At 42.0% G+C, this 13663-nt stretch overlaps 1 long non-coding RNA gene across 1 annotated transcript; it reads right to left on the bottom strand.

The window, feature by feature from the left end:
* Positions 1-1386: 1386 nt before the first annotated feature.
* Positions 1387-7098, bottom strand: LOC127520927 (uncharacterized). Its single transcript, XR_007932231.1, has 2 exons — positions 2838-7098; positions 1387-2034 (listed from the first exon to the last, which is right to left on the bottom strand). It is a non-coding gene; the product is annotated as an uncharacterized LOC127520927 (long non-coding RNA).
* Positions 7099-13663: the final 6565 nt, after the last annotated feature.

Genomic DNA, 13663 nt, shown 5'->3' with positions numbered 1-13663 from the left:
ACCTTATTGTAAAGTGTTACTGAAATTTTAAAGTAGAAATACTGAAATAGTATTTTCTTGTAAAACATACTCAAATAATCTTTTATTTACAACTTCGAAAAAAATTATTATTTTTTTTTTTTTGGAATGAATGAATTCTACCACTTTTAAGGCAATTACTTTCCAACATTTTTAAGTGTACTGTATGTTGTTTGATCATCCCTAATGGATATTTTTAGCATTTTTAACTTTAGCGATGAATTTTCTTTCTAGTCCATGTTATCTAATCTTATAAATGTATAGAAAGCAAAATAAATTCAAAATGACAGCAGAATAAAGACTCTGTATAGAAGTCGTAAGTAATTACTGTACAAAAACCTTTTTGAGGTAAGAAAGTAAAATATCACGTCTGGTTTATAATTTGATTTGCAATCATGTTAGATGATAAATGACAACTGATAACATATGAAAGAAAAAAAAAACACACACACACTTCCTCTAAATCATGTCAAGAAGTACTTAAATACTTCTGTAGATCAAAGTCAAAATAAGAATAAAATTTTACAAATATTTTGGAAGCCAGCAAAACTAATTGCTTTTAAAATAAATGTGTTCATTTTATTTTTAAGACAATCGATTCGGTAAAAATGAATCATTGAAGATATTTCATAATTGTTTTTACTGGTTTACAAAATTGACAAAATTGACCAAAAGTATTACGTCTGTGATCCACATATAATTTCAATTCATTACCTGTAAGTAGAATGAAACATGCCAAAAGAAAATTCAAAAGATGTCCCATATTGCTCTGTGTAGATAAGATATCCTTTTGTTTAAAACTGCTCAAGTTTAAATCACACCACTTACTTCCATAGGTGAAATGTGACTACTCTTTACTGGCACCATTATGTGAGGTTACATGTTGTTTAACACCTTCGGTAACCACTGACCTATCTTGTTTTAATAGCTTTGGATCTTGAACTCATTAGTGATCTACCTTGTTTTTCCATTAGACAAAAAAAAAAAGAAAAAGTGCCACACATTTAATTAGAGGAAAGAACACTGCATTCACACTTGAGCTATGATGTCTCTTCAAGATGTTGACACTCTTTCTTTATTAAATCTACTTGAACATATTTGTCATTGTGTATATTTGTAGTGTTTTTTTTTTTTTTATATGCTATGACTAGTTTTATATTTTCACAATCCCACCTTGAAACCCACAGAATCTGCCTAGTTTGTATGAAACTTGACATGTAACTTTTTTTAAATTAACATGCTGCATTTTTATTGCATTTTCATCATTTACCATAATTAATCATTTAGAAATTTATTAAAATATATTTAATATAGCATGGCAACTCAACTCAATTAACACTTTGACAAAACAACCACAAAACCAGGAGCAAAGTTTGTTGATATTTTTATTATAAGTTTTCCTCAAACTTAACTGGATAGTGACTACAATCAAAATTGCTATTCATGCTGTACCAAAACTAATAAGACAAATAAAACAAAATGTCAGATTCAAGTTAAAAATTAAGTTTAAATATATATTTTTTGAATTCTAGAGCAGAAAAGTGTGCCATAATTCTATGCAATTATAAGTATTAGGACACATAAAGCACCTATAAAGGGTATTTTGTTGATGATCCTTTGCATTACATCAGAAATAAATCTGGGCCCCATTGACATCATCAGACATTTGGTGTCTTCAGTTCGCAAAGCAGGCAATAATATTCTATGACTTTTTGTCTAGACTGTACGAGTGCAGCCACAGAACCATAATTGTGCTTAAACTCACAACAATAAAGACAGTATACAGTATAAAGAGCACACGGTCAATGACCTGACCAAACATCATCCATTCATCAGTGCTGTTGTCATTACTGAAGTGCTCTTCAACTTGCTGGCGGATGGCCAATAAATCTTTACTCATCTTCTTCATTTCCTCTAGACATTGATCCCAGACTCTCACTGGACTTGCACTAACTTGTTCTTTCTTTGGAATATCAGTCATGGTGTTTTTGTAGAAAGTGCTCTCAGATCCATTTCCTATATGTAAGAAACAAGAACACTGTTGTAAAACATCGTCAAGTTCGCAGCAATAACTCTAGTTGACACAATGTACACAATGGCACCTCCCCACACTCCAATTTTTACTAATTTTCAATATCGCTCAGTCCGTTGATCCGCACAGTATTTATTTGCCCATCAATAATAATGAACTGTGCCTAATGTACGAGTCCTGTATGCCACTGTAATCGTTTTTATCTTGATTACAATCGCCATCCATCAACTTTATTAGCGCGACACTGGTTTGCTTTATCCAACTGAGAGATGTAGTTTGTGTATCACATGCTCATGCTGTGGTTGGTTGAACCGCTGTTCAGTCTGTATTTTACAGCACAATGAGAAACGGCTTGGGCTGCTTCAAAACAATCACAGAATAGGAGAAATATTATGCTTTGAAGCCAAACACACTATTCTCTCCTCCATCTCTGATAAAATCAGCTGGGTTTTCTCTGCATTGGGGCTGTTTTGGACTGGCTGTTTGAATGCATTCACTTACTAGATCCTTAGACTGAAAACTTTCCAGGAGTTTACGGTTTAAAATGATCTGATCGAAAACAGAGAAACCAAAACGTAATGTCTCTTTTCCAAAAACCTGCTTCTTTTTAACTTTTTAAAGTATTGTTTCCTCTATAATGTGTTGTTTAAAATTATTAGTCACTAATTAATTAATTTTTTTTTTTACCACTCTGCATGCCTCCCCTGACATGCTCTGGCGCCCCCCACACTTTGAAAACCCCTGCTCTAGTGTAAGAGCATCCTGGAAGACGAAAATATCTGCTTACCTTCAGAGTTTTCTTCACAAGATTTCTTCATACAAGCAAGTTGAGCCAGATATTTCAGGACCAGAATCCTGAGCCACTTAGGTAAAGGAGGAAAGTCACGGGAACCACACAAGATATTGGTGATGAGGACAGTCTCAAGTAGACTTGCTACCATCAAGGCCATGCAGAGAGAGAAAAACACATCTAGATTGAGAGAGAAAGATTAGATCAGATAAGGCTGGAGGTGAAGAAGGATTACCTATGCTTCTGAAAGAGTCCTGGGCTGTGTTTCCCAAAAGCCTCTTAAGCATAAGTACAGTAGAAGACTGTAGAGACCATTAGCACCTTTGATGGTCTATGATGCTTTTGAGAAAGGCAGTTCACGCAGGTTTTGCTACAACCTAGACCAGAAAAACTTAAGCCCAATGTACACATCACTTTTTACATGTATACTAGCGTCCTAACCACACATGCGCATTGAATATTTTTTGCACTAATTAATTTGTCCACAAGGTGCGAAGAGGTTAGAAAGTACCCGTATTTGTACAACTCTAGCCTAAAATATTAACAAGATGTGTATTTGGCTTATAACTCATTGTGAGAAATTGCACAGACACTGGGCAAGGTTGCAAGGATGAAACATTCTGTCCACAGAGTGCAAGTTGTTGTAATGCACGTTTCAACCTCCTCTGAGCGTAAACATTAAAAGTATACTTTGAAAATCCATGCATACAACTGTCGGTTTTAAGCTGATTAACCAGAGCCATCTTCATGATTACACTGGTCAGCTCCAGTGAAGGGTAGGTTGCACCAGCATCCCATTCTAGAAACCATCAACGTATGCTGGTGACCATCTGGCCTTTTCAGCAGGGTGAAGATAAAAGAGGCCATTTCCCTCTTGAACTGATAAATGCCTTCCAAGGCATATGCCTGTAAGTGCAATACCCCTCTGCTTAGTGCAATATCTTTGCAAACTCAGCTAATATTTATATTTATTCATAATACTGTAAATATTTTCATAATCTGTAAATGTTTATTAGGACTAAATCTAGTGTCTTTATACTTTTATCTGTTTTATATTTGTGTTTCTTGTTGTATTGTTTATGTGCACTGGAAGCTTCAGAACCAAGAAAAATTCCATGTGTGTGCAAGCACATTTGGCAATAAAGCTCTTTCTGATTCTGATTCTGAAAATATGCAAAGGTAGAGAATAAGAAGGTTTAATTACTTATAAGAGGTAAGTTGTTTCCAGTGACAGGCAGCAGGTCATTCATTAGTAGCAGGAAGACGGTGTAACCTAGGATGAGTGTCATTTTGAAGGAAGCACGGTCCACACTTTGAGGAGGCAGGAGGAAGCTGAAGAGATCCAAAGAAAGCAAGAAGCTGCTGGGAATCAGGAGGTTCACCACATACAGCGTAGCTCGACGTCTCAAGACAATCTAGTCCACAACAGTGAATGAGAATATTAGTGTTTCTCAGGAGTAAACGTCTTTTCACAGTAGCAAACGTAACACTTGGGAGTAAATTCACTATAAAGTTTCACAACTTTGTGAATGGTATTTCAGCGCAACATCTAACCTCCTTGTACTGTATTTCCATTTTTTGTTGTTTTCAACTTTGTCTTTTGTTGTTTTTATTTTATTTTCTGGCATTTTCCATCCTCTTCTTCAACTAGTTCTTAAAAGTAACAAATCAACTGTGAGTGATGCCAACTAGTGGTCCCGTTAAATAGTGCATTCAATTCCTGTCACAAGAGCAGATGACAAGCAAAACCATATGGCATATGCACAATCTGTGTGGAACCTGGTTATTATGTGTGTTCGACTTGAAGCGGCACTGTGCAGACTGATCGGTGTATGATGTCAAAGTACTGCAAGAGCAATTTAAAAGCATACTGAGCCGTCTGCTCTCTAATCACTCTGGCTGTACTTTGTTCTGCAGCAAATCACCATCTCGTTTGGACTTGTATTTAAACCATTCATTTGCACTCAATCAGGGTCTGGCCTTGTTGTATGTTACATGGACTCACATTTTGCACTATTATTTGTTGGAAAAGCCTTACCTGTGTGTTTTTTTTACCTGTTGATGGACAATTTTTATTGAGATAACTGTTAAAGAGATAAGTGATTATGTAAACTGTTTATTGGATACTTACCTGTATTACTTACCATTTTTGGATTTTGAAAGACCTTTAATAATGTTTTGTTTACCTGATTTCTTGAAAAGACTGTGCTTTTAAAAGGTTAGTTCACCCAAAAATGAAAATTCTGTCATTAATGACTCACCGTCGTGTCGTTCCAAACCCATAAGACCCATAAGAACACAACTTAAGATATTTTTGATGAAATCTGAGAGCTCTCTGACTCCTCCATGGACAGCAATTTAATTACCACTTTCAAGGCTAAGAAAGGTAGAATCGTTAAAATAGTCCACTTGACTACAGTGGTTCAACCTTAATTTTATGAACAGCGTCGGCCAATACTGAGTCGCGTACTATGCCAGTACTGTGCTGTGGCTGTGTGGCTTGTCGGCCAGCTCCAAGTCTCTTTCGTTGTTGATGCTCTCTGCCTCCCACTCCCACCTCCTCTGCTGTTCCTGAAGTCTCTGCCATATCCAAGAAGGCCATCTTGAAACCCTTTGCCTTTGCTACCCAGTTCTTTGGCCCTGTCTCCGCTGGCTCCATTCTGCCCTTCAACTCCTCCTATGCTGGCTACACCTAGCAGCTTCTGGTGTGTTGACCCTCTGGCTCCACTTCTAACCTTAAAGCCCATCACTCCACCTTGGCCCATCAATCTGTTGGCTCCACCTCAGCTCCTTGCTTCCTCGGCTCCACCTGGGAGCGTCATCCTTACGGCTCTACAGGGCTTCCTCGTCCCTCTGGCTCCGCCTTGGTCAGTCATTGCTCTGCCTTCGCCATGCACTTCCGGGCCTTTGTCTGCGACTCATCCCTCTACCCCTTTGGCTCTGTTGGGTTCCTCCTTCCTTCTGGCTTCACTTCAGTCCTTAGTTGCACTGGCTCCGCCTCAGTCTTCTGGTACCCTGTCTTCACCAAGGCCGCTCCTCCCCGCAGTTCTGCCTTGGTCACCAGAACCTTCATTGTTACCCAGTCTCTTTGGATCTGCCTGGGTCTCCATCTTCACTAGTTCCACCTCAGTCAGTCATCCCCCTGGTTCCGCCTAGCATCTCCACCAAGGCTCAACCATGGCTCCTCCCTTCTTTCGACTCTGCTGTGGGCCCGCATCCTGGTGCTCCTGCTTGGGGTCACTCCCTGGCTCCTCCCACCATTGTCTCTTCCCTGGCTTCTCCCACAGTCATCTCCTCCCTGGCTCCTTCCATTGTCATCTCCTCCCTGGTTCCTCGTTCCTCCCTCCACTCCCCCATGGATTGTTAGATAAAAGTTTGGTGGATGTGGAGGTTCAGTCACAGCACATTGTAGACACCTCCCTCGCCTTCAGTCACCCGCTCTCACTTGCCTGAATTGTAATCATACAGACCCATAGCTAATCACCATCTCGTTTGGATTTATATTTTAATTGCTCACTTGCACTCCGTTTACTTGATTTCTTGATTTTAAGTCCCTAATTTGAAAAGAAAAGACATGTGACACTTACCTGTCATCGCGATTGGTGAATCGCGTTCTGTTTATGTTTTCTGAACTTCTTAAAGGGATAGTTCACCCCTAGTCTCAGCCTCAGACATCACGCCCATGGACGGTTGGCTGAATGTCTGATGCATATGGCAAGCTTAACTGGAAACACTTCAGGAGTTTCGAAGTCGTCATCGGTTGGTTAAATTCTACAGGATGTGCGGGAGATGCGTGTTGCGTTCTTTAACGGTCCGCCTAGAAACAAAGGCCATGACGCCAAATCCCCTCGTAGAAGAAGAACGCCATTGTGTTTACAACTGTGACAACGAGTGCTTACCAGGAACAAAAAAATTGCTGGAGTTTCAAAAGTATGTAAATTTTGCAGCTCCATTGTTGCAGTAAACTTGCACAACATTCTTGAATGAATAATTTATTAGATGCAAGCCGGTCTGTTATTGTAGGGACATCGACTTTCATTTTCACGCCCCTAAACATGACGTGAACAAAATGAACTGTAATTGGTTGCGTTACATGTCAGTCAAACATCCTCTTGAAAACGTCCACAGAATTTTCATTTTGGGGGGAACTAAACCTTTAAAGACTCTTCAAAGTATCTATTAATGTACCTGCATACTTACCTCACATTCCTCACCTGTTTGATCTCCATTGGTTTCAATAAACTCCCGCTCCTGGGTTATTCTCCCTAGTTTGTGTTGTTGTGTTGTTACACTTATGATGAATCTGACATCAAGCATGACATCATACTTTTGGCTTGTTTACTAACCATCAAACCAAGTGCTATCTGCAGAGATATAGAGAACTGCAGTGATGACATATTTTTGTAACCATCCCAGTTTGTAAGCATCACCCTGGTTCATTCGACAAAACACCCAATAGGATTTTTCCCTTGGCTTTTGGATTATTGCAGAAAATAAGATATGCACTCTTAAACATAAAGGTTGCAAAAATTAAGGTTGCCAATTCATGACATTAGATTGCTGTTGTGATTCTTTCTTAGTGAATTACCCCTAAATCTAAAATGCCACCAACATGAACAATGAGGTTATCCCATCCCCCATCCATAAAGAGCTGTACAGGTTTTTCTGCCCGTATGTCTATCAGCTCCCACTCTCCTTTAGTTGTCATTGCTTCAAGAGACTGCTTGAATATCTGCTCCACTGGCCGAAAGAAGAACAATTGAACATCATCACCTGTAGAGAAAGAGACCAACAGGTAAAATGTAATCACAAGTAGCCAAACAAGAAATATACAGTTTTCAGTTTTGCTCACTCACGAGAGTGTTTGTAAGAGTTGAAAGTATATGAGCAGTTTTGAAAATCAAATGGAAAGGTGTAGATGTCAAGTTTGCATGAGCTGATCACGTGAAACGGCCGTCCGTCGAGCACTTCACCAGTGGAGGTCACATAGACATAATATGTTTCTGGTGCTCTGTTTTCATCCATGCTGCAAAATGACAGTGGGTAGTAGGTTAAAGACAGAAAAGCAAATTCACTAAGAATTATACTTTTTGCATGTGCACAATCCAACACACTCACATAGCAATTCATAATTTTACATTTTGCCTAATTGGTGGCTAATTCATAACAATTCATACAATCTCATTCATACATTTTCGTACAATCTGCTTATGCCCCAGTGACTGTTAGGTTTAGGGTTGGACCTTAATGCTTACTTTTTAGAAACATCTTACAGTACATTTTCATACAAATCACATCATACAAATTCATACAAAATCACCACCACATAAATTATTTACATTTTTTTATGAGATCAGGTTGGCAATCCTGACCTTGCAAAATGTTTTTTTTGATAATGTTTTGATAAAAGTGTGAATTAAAGGGGACATATTATGTAAATTCACTTTTACATGGTGTTTGAACATAAAATGTGTGTCAGCAGTGTGTGTACTAGGGCTGGACAATTAATCGAAAAGTAATCGAAACCAAAATTCAGAACCTCTAACCGAAGTAATTTTCCCATGTTGGTTATTTTGTTTTTTTAATCCTGTTAATACTTAAAAACATACTACTGCGTGTGTATTCACATGACTCCGTCCCGTCCTATCAGCAGCATGGAAGCAACATGGAGGCGAACTCAAACGCCGAGTCTACACACACAGACAACGTGCGAGTGGCGAGCCCTGAAGTGAGATCACTTTCACTTGCATCTTCACTAAACTTTGTCAATTCTATGTGTTTTAAGGCTTGCCAGTTTGGACATTCAAGCAATTTTAGATCATCAGATGTGTATTATTATAGTGCGCTGATGCATTGTGACACATGAACACTCATGCAGACAGTGGCTTCACGTGAAGATCGCACACACAGAGAGGAGCGCAGAAACTCTTTCATGCTGTCCTGTGATTTATCACTGTAGCTTAGAAACTCAAAAGTTATAGCATATATATTTTTTCTACTTTTTAAGTAACTACTTACAACCCATAGCTTCACAATTAATAGAGAGAGGGACTAATTCACACACGCAATCGCTCTCATTAATGCATTCAAATAAATGTACTGGTACTGTGCTAATTTGCAGAAATCTGTAAGAATTATAGATAAAATAACTGCTGAAAGTGAGCTGTTATGTCAGAGCACTCTTCCATTAGGAAAAAATATCCCATTTTTAATAGTCAAGCATATTTACAGTACAAACCTTGTCAGTGAACTATGAGGGCCAAAAAAACAACAACAACAACAACAACAAAAAACAATACAAAAACAAAATAATCGTTCATTAATCGTAATTGAGGTAAAATGTTCAATTAATCAAGATTTTGATTTTAGGTAATATCATCCAGCCCTAGTGTGTACACAACCACCCTATAATGGTAAAAATCCACACACTCCTCTTTTTTTAATCCACATAAATCAAAAGCAGTGTCTCAGAACAAGCCGTTTGCAGATTGTAGCTTTTGTGACGTCACAAATGCTTAGGCCCCACCCATGACTGCTTAGGGACTCTGCCCTATTCGCATAGATCCCACCCTGAGTGGAATGTGTCCAAGAAAATAGCTAAATTCGTATATGTTTGTGTAAATCATTTCACACCGGAATGCTTTGCAAACAAGTGTCAGTAAAATGCATGATTTGCAAAAAAGATGATTCTCAAAAGATGGATCAGTACCAACTGTTCGTGATCAAACGTACTCGGTTACTAACGTAACCTCAGATCCCTTAGATACGGAACGAGTACTGCATCATTTGTCTTATTATTCATAAGACAAGACGCATATGGGGAAAACTCCTTTTTCTCCGATTTCTGAAGCCTTTTTCAATCACGCAGTGAAAAGTTAAAGTAAATGAACCAATGACGGCACGGCGGAGCTGCGCGAGCCAATGGTGAGTGAGCCCGCCAAAAAGGCCAATAAGTGGCCTTCTCACCTTGGCAAATCAATTTCATTCGACTGAAGCGATGGCATGAGTGTCCCGCGAGTAGCGCGACAAAGTATGCAGTACTCGTTCCATATCTAAGGGAACCGAGTTTACGTTAATAACCGAGTACGTTCCCTTTCGAGACTACACTCGTTCATCTTATTATTCATAAGACAAGACGGATATGGGGACAGTCCAATCATGCCGTGCTACGAAGGGGGGCAACAGAGCATCCGGGCAGAGCGCTCAAAAAAGGGGCTCGCGACGGATACCCATAGGACAGGATAGCCCGGACAACGGGGACTGAAAAACAGGGGAGTCATCCTCCCAATCCCATATAGCCAAGGCGCCAGCGGGGCCTAGGATGCATATAGGGGGCACAGAATATAGTTACCCATAAGCTGGTCACAGCAGTGAAGCTTATGCAGAATGGACCTGCATCTGTAGCGCAGGAATGTCCAGATTATAAAACCTGACAAATGTGGACGGCGAGGCCCAGCCGGCTGTCGCACAGATTTCGACGATGGATACGCCTCAGGACCATGCCCAAAAGGAGGCCATGCCTCTCGTGAAATGCGCTCTAACACCTAAAGGGCATTGTAGGCCTAAAGAGGAGTAAGCAAGCACTATAGCATCGACTATCCATCTGGATAATCTGGGCTTCGTGACCGGAAGACCTTTTGTGCGGCCACCGAAGCAGATGAAAAGCTGTTCCTTCTGATGAAAAGAGGCGGAACTGTCAATGTAGGTCCTCAGGGCCCTGACAGGACAGAGTAGGTTCAACTCCTGATCATCCTGAGAAGGAGGAAGAATGGAGAGAATGAACATCTGTGCCCTAAAGGGGGTGGATAGGAATTTTGGGACGTATCTATGTCTTGGTTTCAGGATGACTTTGGAGTCAATAGGCCCGAATTCAAGACAAGGGGGGCTCACAGAGAGAGCCTGTAAATCTCCCACACGCTTAACCGATGCTAAAGCTAGGACCTTTAAGGCCTCTAAGAACCAAGGATAGGTCCCAGGTATGAACCGTGAGGGGACGAGGAGGTTTCAACCTCCTGGACCCTTTCAGGAAGCGAACAACAAGGTTGTTTCTCCTTATCGACTGCCCTGCTATAGGAGCATGAGAGGCCGCTATAGCTGCGACATAGACCTTAAGGGTAGAGGGAGTACGGCCTTTATCCATTAAGTCTTGAAGGAAGGACAATGTCACAAGTTAATGAGTCCTTGCCCCGAGCTGTGCACCAGGCACAGATCTCGTCTCAGAGTAACCGGCCATGGCTTCATGGGCAATAACTGAGACAGTTCAGAGAACCATGGTTGGCTCCTACACAGAGGAGCCACCAGGAGGACCTTGTGAGCACCCTCCCTGATTCGTTTGATAACCTGAGAAATCAGAGTGATCGGGGGAAAAGCATAAAGGAGGAGGCTGGGCCAGTCGTGGGGGGAGGGAAGGTTGGTAAATGGAAGGTTGATAACGAGCTCTTGGGAAAATTGACCCTGAGCCCCAAGCACTCTAAGTGGTTGAGGATGATGGATCTGTGAGATATTAGCTCCGTCTCCGACTGGGCCAGAACGAGCCAGTCATCAAGGTAGTTCAGTATGCGTACACCCATCTGTCTCAGAGGGGAGAGAGCCACATCCATGCACTTCGTAAAAGTGTGGGGAGCTAGAGATAGCCAGAACAGAAGGACCGTGTATTGATATGCTACCCCTTCGAAGGTGAATCTCAAGAATTGCCTGTGATGGGGGGCTATCTGGATTTGAAAATAAGCGTCTTTCAGATCCAGGGTAAAGAACTAGTCTCCCGGGCGAATTTGCAGGAAGATCTGCTTCAAAGTGATCATTCTGAATGAATGCTTTATTAGGGCCCTGTTCAGATGTCTGAGATCGAGGATGGGTCTGAGACCGCCATCCTTTTTGGGAACGAGGAAGTACCTGCTGTAGAAGCCTGACTCACTCAGTGCTGGGGGAACCCAGGGGGAACCCCTTTGCCAGCATGGTGTTCACCTCTGAATGCAGGATGTGCACGTCCTTGTTTTCCACAGAGGTTGAATAACGGGGCCCGTTGAGAGTACATAACCTCGTTTTACTGTGTTCAGCACCCAAGTTGACACTCCGGGGCCACCTTGACATTCCCTGTGGTGAGTGTGTTGGTTTCCTCTCACTTGGAGAGTCGTTTTGTTCAAGCCACCACTCCGTTGAGCTCCAGGTGGTGAGTTCCCCTGAGTGTTGTGTGAGCTGGCCTCCTTTCTTTAGAGTTGTTAGGCTGAAGTCTCCGCTTCATTGAGCTCCAAGGAAGGTCATGAGTGCATGTGTGACAGCCCTTCTTTTGGGCCGCCCCGATATCCGGCCTAGGCTTGTACTCAGGAATATGTCTTTTTTGACAGAGGCTGTTCAGCTGTAGCTTTCCGCCTCCTAGCATGCAGTAGCCCGGAGTAGGCTACTCCTTGGAGAGCCTCTCCAGCTTAAGACTACCAGCTAGTGATCCTAGTATGCCTCCTCTCTTTGTTTGAGTCGTCCCCGGCCGGGGCCCGCCTTTTGCATTAGGCTATTAATGCATTAGGCCTCAATGTATCTAGGTTGAGCTGAAACTCCTCTTGATATTAAAGTATAAGCGATATGCTGAGCTTCAGTTCCCTGGTGGTGTTAGGCACTAACAAATAGCCAGGTGTTGTAGGCTTTCGTTGAAAGCCTCCCCTGTGGTTATCCTTGAGCGTTGTTAGGCTTCCTCTCGTTTAGAGAGTGGAAAGCACTATGCTGAAGTCTCCGCTCTCCAGAATTTGGTAGTAGCTAGTTTGAGCTTGGAGCATCTCTCCACCAAAAGCTCCTTGATTCTTATCAAGTCACAGAGTCGAGTGTTGCAGGCCCCTCCTGTGGAATTTCTTCCTTTTGGGGCCTCCATTCCTCCAGAGCTGAGCTCAGACGGCTTTTCTCATCTTGGAGCGAGAGTTTTTGCTCAGGTTTTTACTTTTGAGCCTTTATCGGGTTAGCTCACTTTGCTCCCAGAGCTCTGTGCCCCATATGTGCCCAACACCAGTGATGCTTAGGTTGAGCGTGTCGAGTACTCCCCCTTTTCAGGGCGAGTTGAGCACGCTCAAGCATTAGCCTCGGGCCTGTGGCCGTGTTATGCTAGAGTAGTGGGCCCTGACTGAGGCCTCCTTGTCAGCCCGGTCGCATAGTTTTGTACTCCCCTTGTTTTAAGTGTAGAAAGCGATATGCTGAGTACACGGCTCGTTATGGCAATGCGATTGAGTATTCCAAGCCTGCATACCTCTAGTGGCTATCTCTGCTGGAGATTTGCTACAAAGTAGTTGGCCCTCCTTGGGTCACCTTGAAAGCGAACCTCTGGGCTGAGCTAGGTTCCTGAGTGTCCTAGTTCCCTAGAATTGAGCAGATGGTTATCAGGTAGCTCAGGCTCCATTGGAGCCTCCCTGATACTAGCCCTGGAGTTCTAGATCTTTACCAAGTAGTTGGCCCTCGAGCAGGCCACCTTGAAGGAGATCCTCTGGGTCGAGTAGGTCCTTAGCACTTCCAGCTAAGATAGTATTCTGACTCCCTAGAGTTATATCAGAGTGTAGTACCCTGGTACTTGCTTTGAGCTTGGTCAATACTCGGCCTTTGAGTGGCCTTGGTAGGCCTCTAGATGTTTCTGGAGGCCTCTTTGAGGCTTATAGCTTGGGTGGTGGCCGTAGGGAATGCTATCACTGACAGCCTTTGCGACCCTTAGGAGGAGTGTTTTTTGCCATTTCAGTTGAAATGGTTTCTGATATTTGTCACAGCCATTCTTCGGCATGCACTTCCCTCAGCATGGTGCCGTGGGTATTCGTTCCCCAGATGCGTTAAGACGCAGTGCGAGTTCCCTTTTG

This window comes from Ctenopharyngodon idella, chromosome 10, assembly GCF_019924925.1.
Source record: "Ctenopharyngodon idella isolate HZGC_01 chromosome 10, HZGC01, whole genome shotgun sequence".
Lineage (NCBI taxonomy): Eukaryota > Metazoa > Chordata > Actinopteri > Cypriniformes > Xenocyprididae > Ctenopharyngodon > Ctenopharyngodon idella.
This window is presented reverse-complemented; position numbering and strand designations above follow the sequence as displayed.